Source organism: Zingiber officinale, chromosome 5A (genome assembly GCF_018446385.1).
Source record: "Zingiber officinale cultivar Zhangliang chromosome 5A, Zo_v1.1, whole genome shotgun sequence".
Taxonomy (NCBI): Eukaryota; Viridiplantae; Streptophyta; class Magnoliopsida; order Zingiberales; family Zingiberaceae; genus Zingiber; species Zingiber officinale.
The window spans coordinates 21,814,467-21,820,029 of NC_055994.1; positions in this window are offsets into that span (position 1 = coordinate 21,814,467).

The window sequence follows — 5,563 nt, forward strand, 5'->3', positions numbered from 1 at the left end:
TAATAGAAAGCTAATATTTAATTTCCTAAAATAACTTTAGGTTAACCAAAAAGAACAATCAAATCACAAGGAAAAGAAAGAAACAAAAGAACACAACTTCAAAAAAACATATTCGAAATACTAGAACGTAAGCCTCTTGTATTTGGTATTATTTCCATAAATAACTAGCATGATGCGGAAATAGAAATTACTAGTTATACCTTGTAGAAAAACCTCTTGATCTTCTACCGTATTCCTCTTCTAACCTCGGACGTTGTGTGGGCAACGATCTTCCAAGATGAGAAACCACCAACCACCTTCTTCTCCTCCAAGCAAGGTTCGGCCACAAAAGAAAAGCTTCACCAAGGAGAAAAACCAAAATACTAACCAAGCTCCAAGAGATGCTAGCTTTCTCTCCTTCTTCTTCTTCTTCTCCGAGTAGTATCCGGCCACCACAAGAGCTCCAATAGAAGGGTAGGGTTCGGCCACCACAAGAGGAAGAGATGGAGAGGTTGGCCGGCCACACCAAGGAACAAAAGAGGGAGAGGAATAATAGATGTTGTGTCTTGTGAAGGCACCCTCACCCCTTCTTTTATATTCCTTGGCCTAGGTAAATTAGGAAATTTAATTACAATAAATTTTCCTTAATTTCCTTGTCATGATTTAATTGAGAGAAATAAAATAAAATTTCCCAATTAATTTGTGATGGCCGGCCACATTATTGGAATACAAAAGAGGACAAGTTTTAATCAACAATTAAAACTTCCTAATTTGTTTCCGGAAATTTTAAAAAATAAAATTTCTCTTTAAAATCTCTTCATGGTTAATAAAAGGAAATATCTATAATTTTAATTTTATTAACATGTGAATAATTTTAAAGAGAAAATAAAACATCTCTTCCAATCTACAAATAAGGAAAGAGATCTAATCTCTTTCTTTAATCTTTTGTAGATCTTTTACAAGAGAGATATTTTAATTTTAATTCTCTTTAAAATATATCTTCCACATAATAAAAATTAAAATTAAATTTCTTTTTAATTTTATTTGGCCGGCCCTACTAGCTTGGGTTCAAGCTAGGGCCGCCACCCTAAAATATCCTAGCTTGATTCCCAAGCTAGCTTGGCCGCCCTTTAGGTGGGTATAGAAGGTGGGTATAGGTGGGTATAGTACTCTATAAATAAGAGGCTACGATAGGGACCGAGAGGAGGAATTGGTTTTGGTCTCCCGATAAAATTAAGCATCCCGTGTTCGCCCCGAACACACAACTTAATTTTATCAATGATAATTCATTCCACTAGAGAACTATCATTGAACTACCGCACCAATCCCAAATTACATTTTTGGGCTCCTTCTTATTATGAGTGTGTTAGTCTCCCTGTGTTTAAGATATCGAATGTCCACTAATTAAGTGAGTTACTGACAACTCATTTAATTAATGTCTAAGTCCAAGAGTAGTACCACTCAACTTTATCGTCATGTCGGACTAAGTCCACCTGCAGGGTTTAACATGACAATCCTTATGAGCTCCTCTTGGGGACATTATCAACCTAGTATCTCTAGGACACAGTTTCCTTCTATAATCAACAACACACACTATAAGTGATAGCATTTCCCAACTTATCGGGTTTATTGATTCATCAAACTAAATCTCACCCATTGATAAATTAAAGAAATAAATATCAAATATATGTGCTTGTTATTATATTAGGATTAAGAGCACACACTTCCATAATAACTGAGGTCTTTGTTCCTTTATAAAGTCAGTATAAAAGGAACGACCTCAAATGGTCCTACTCAATACACTCTGAGTGTACTAGTGTAATTATATAGTCAAGATAAACTAATACCTAATTACACTACGACCTTCTAATGGTTTGTTCCTTTCCATTCTGGTCGTGAGCTACTGTTTATAATTTATAAGGTACTGATAACATCATCTTCTGTATGTGACACCACATACTATGTTATCTACAATATAAATTAAATGAACAACTACAAACAAATGTAGATAATTAGACCAAATGTGATTCTTTATTCATAATGAATGTTTACAAAGCTTAGGCTTTCAGTATACACTCCAACAATCTCCCACTTATACTAATGACTAAGCTGCCATATCTTCTACCATACATCTGATTCCCATTCCCTCCACATGCCGATCGAAAGCTTTCGCCGGAAGGGCCTTAGTGAAAGGATCTGCCAGGTTATCCGCTGATGCAATCTTGGCGATGACAACTTCTCCTCGCTTCACAATATCTCGTATCAGGTGGTACTTGCGCTCTATATGTTTACTCGCCTTATGAGCTCGTGGTTCCTTCGAGTTTGCAATCGCTATTATCACAATAAATTGTGATGATCTTGGGCAAACCAGGAATCACATCTAAGTCCATTAGAAAGTTCCTGAGCCATACTGCTTCTTTAGCTGCCTCAGAGGCTGCTACATACTCAGCTTCCATGGTTGAGTCTGATACGCATTTCTGCTTAACACTCCTCCATGAAATGGCTCCACCTCCTAAAGTAAACACATAGCCTGATGTAGACTTACTGTTATCCCTATCTGATTGGAAATCTGAATCCGTGTAACCCACAGGGAGCAAATCATCTGCTTGGTATACTAGCATATAATCCCTAGTCCTTCTCAGGTACTTTAATATATGCTTTACCGCAGTCCAATGTCCTTGTCCAGGGTTACTCTGATATCTGCTGACCATGCCTACGGCAAAACAAATATCAGGTCTCGTACATAGCATTGCATACATTAGGCTTCCTACAGCCGAAGCATAAGGAACTGCTTTCATGTCCTCTATCTCTTTTGATGTCTTTGGAGACATCTCTTTAGATAAAGCTACTCCATGTCTAAAAGGTAAGAAACCTTTCTTGGAATCCTGCATGCTAAAACGAGCAAGGATTGTATCTATATATGAAGCTTGGGATAGACACAACATTCTTTTCTTACGATCCCTTATAACTTTGATCCCAAGAATGTGCACATTCTCCTAAGTCCTTCATATCAAATTGTTTGGACAACCATACCCTTACGTCTGATAATACTTTGACATTGTTGCCAATTAACAAAATATCATCTACGTATAGTACAAGAAATACCACCACGTTTCCGTTACACTTCTTATATACACAAGACTCATCCGGACTTTGAATAAATCCATATGACTGGATTACTTCATTAAACCGGATGTTCCAAGACCTTGAAGCTTGCTTCAGTCCATAAATGGACCGATTGAGCTTGCACACTAGATGCTCTTTGCCTTTTTCAATGAACCCTTCTGGTTGCTTCATATGGATGTTCTCTTCAAGACTTCCATTAAGGAAAGCTATCTTGACATCCATTTGCCAAATCTCATAATCCATATGAGCAGCAATAGATAAGAGTATCCGGATAGACTTAAGCATGGCTACCGGTGAAAAGGTCTCCTCATAATCGATTCCCTCTTTCTGAGTGTACCCTTTCGCAACAAGCCTAGCTTTGAAGGTTTCTACCTTCCCGTCTGTCCCTCTTTTCCTTTTGTAGATCCACTTGCATCCAACGGCTTTTACACCATCAGGTGGTTCTACAAGCTCCCAGACTTTATTAGAGTACATAGACTCTATTTGAATTCATTGCCTTTTGCCAAGATGTTGATCTATATCTTGGAGTGCTTCGTCGTATGTTCGTGGATCAGGTTCATGTTTACCGGGACCAAGTCCAAGACTCTCCCAAAACATGAATCTTTCAGTCGCCTTACAACCCTCCCACTACGACGAGGCACATTCGTGGTTGTGTATCATGTGTGACACGTGTTGCGTCTCTTGTGGTACTTCATCTTGTACTGTTGGTACTGAAGTAGACATGTCCTCTCTAAGTTCTTCTAAAACAACTTTACTACTGGGCTTGTGATCCATTATATAGTCTTCTTCTAAAAACTGGGCATTGGTGCTAACAATGACCTTCTGGTCTTTAGGACTATAAAATAAACCACCTTTCGTTCCTTTGGGATATCCTACAAACACGCGAACTTCTGTACGAGATTCTAACTTATTAGCATCTGGTTTCAGCACATGTGCTGGACTACCCCAAATCCGAATATGTCTTAGACTGGGTTTTCGCCCATTCCACAATTCTATGGGAGTAGAAGAAACTGATTTAGAAGGTACTAAGTTCAGAACGTATACTGCTGTTTCCAGAGCATATCCCCAAAACGAATTTGGTAATTCTGAATAACTCATCATTGATCTAACCATCTCTATAAGAGTCCTATTCCTTCGTTCTGCTACACCATTCTGTTGGGGTGTTCCAGGTGCAGACAATTGGGATTGAATCCCAGCCTCTGATAAGTAATTCCTAAACTCTCCTAAGAGGTATTCGCCACCACGATCAGATCGTAGTGTCTTGATACTTTTACCTAATCGTTTCTCCACATCAGCCTTGTATTCTTTGAACTTATCAAAGCACTCGGACTTGCGGCGCATTAGGTAAATATATCCGTATCTTGAATAATCGTCTATGAAAGAGACAAAATATTCAAAACCTCCTCTTGCCTGGACAGACATAGGACCACACAAATCAGAGTGAACCAACTCTAACACTTCTTTGACTCTATACCCCTTGGCCTTGAACGGCCTCTTGGTCATTTTACCTTCTAAGCAAGATTCACAAGTTGGAAAATTTTCCAACTCTAATGAACTCAAAAGTCCATCGGCTATAAGCCTCTGAATCCTACTTAAATTAATATGACCAAGTCTTAGATGCCAAAGATATGCTTGGTTCATTTCCGAAGGTTCTTTTCTCTTATTAGAATTAGAAGATGAGTTATAAATTTCCATGTTTTGCTTTGTGGAAGAAATTTGATTTAAAGTATACAAATTGCCAACTAATGCACCAGAACAGATAATCACTTTATTTCTTTTAATAACTACATCGTTACTAAAGGAAACTGAATATCTATCTAAAAACAGTTTAGAAACTGAAATTAAATTCTTTCTAAAACTGGGTACATAAAGACAATTTCTTAAAATCAAATTTCTATTTCTACTAAAAGATAAGTATACGTCTCCCACTGCAACAGCTGCCACCTTAGTAGCATTGCCCATGTAGATGGTAATCTCTCCTTCAGATAGTCATCGGGTTTCCTGGAACCCCTGCAGAGAATTACAGACATGATTAGTGGCTCCCGTATCTACACACCAGGTGCTGGTAGATAACACCGCTAAACATGTTTCAACAACTAGAGCATGAGATATACCTTTGTTTTGGTTCCTACGAGGACAGTCCGCCTTCCAATGTCCTGCCTGCTTGCAGATGAAGCATTTGCCCTTCAGCTTCTTCACTCCAGCTTTAAATCCCGTACTCTGAGATTTATTCACTTTCTTTGCTGAACCGACTTGTTTCTTCTTCTTCTTTCCTCTCGGTTTAGAAGTAGAACCATTTTCAGCATAGTGAATTTGAGCATTATGACGAAATAATCCTTCTGTTGCCTGAAGTTCTATCAGTAGTTCCGCCAATGAATAAATCCTCTTATTCATATTATAGTTCAGGCGGAACTGCTCAAAACTTCTAGGTAGCGTTTGGAGGATCATATCGATCTGG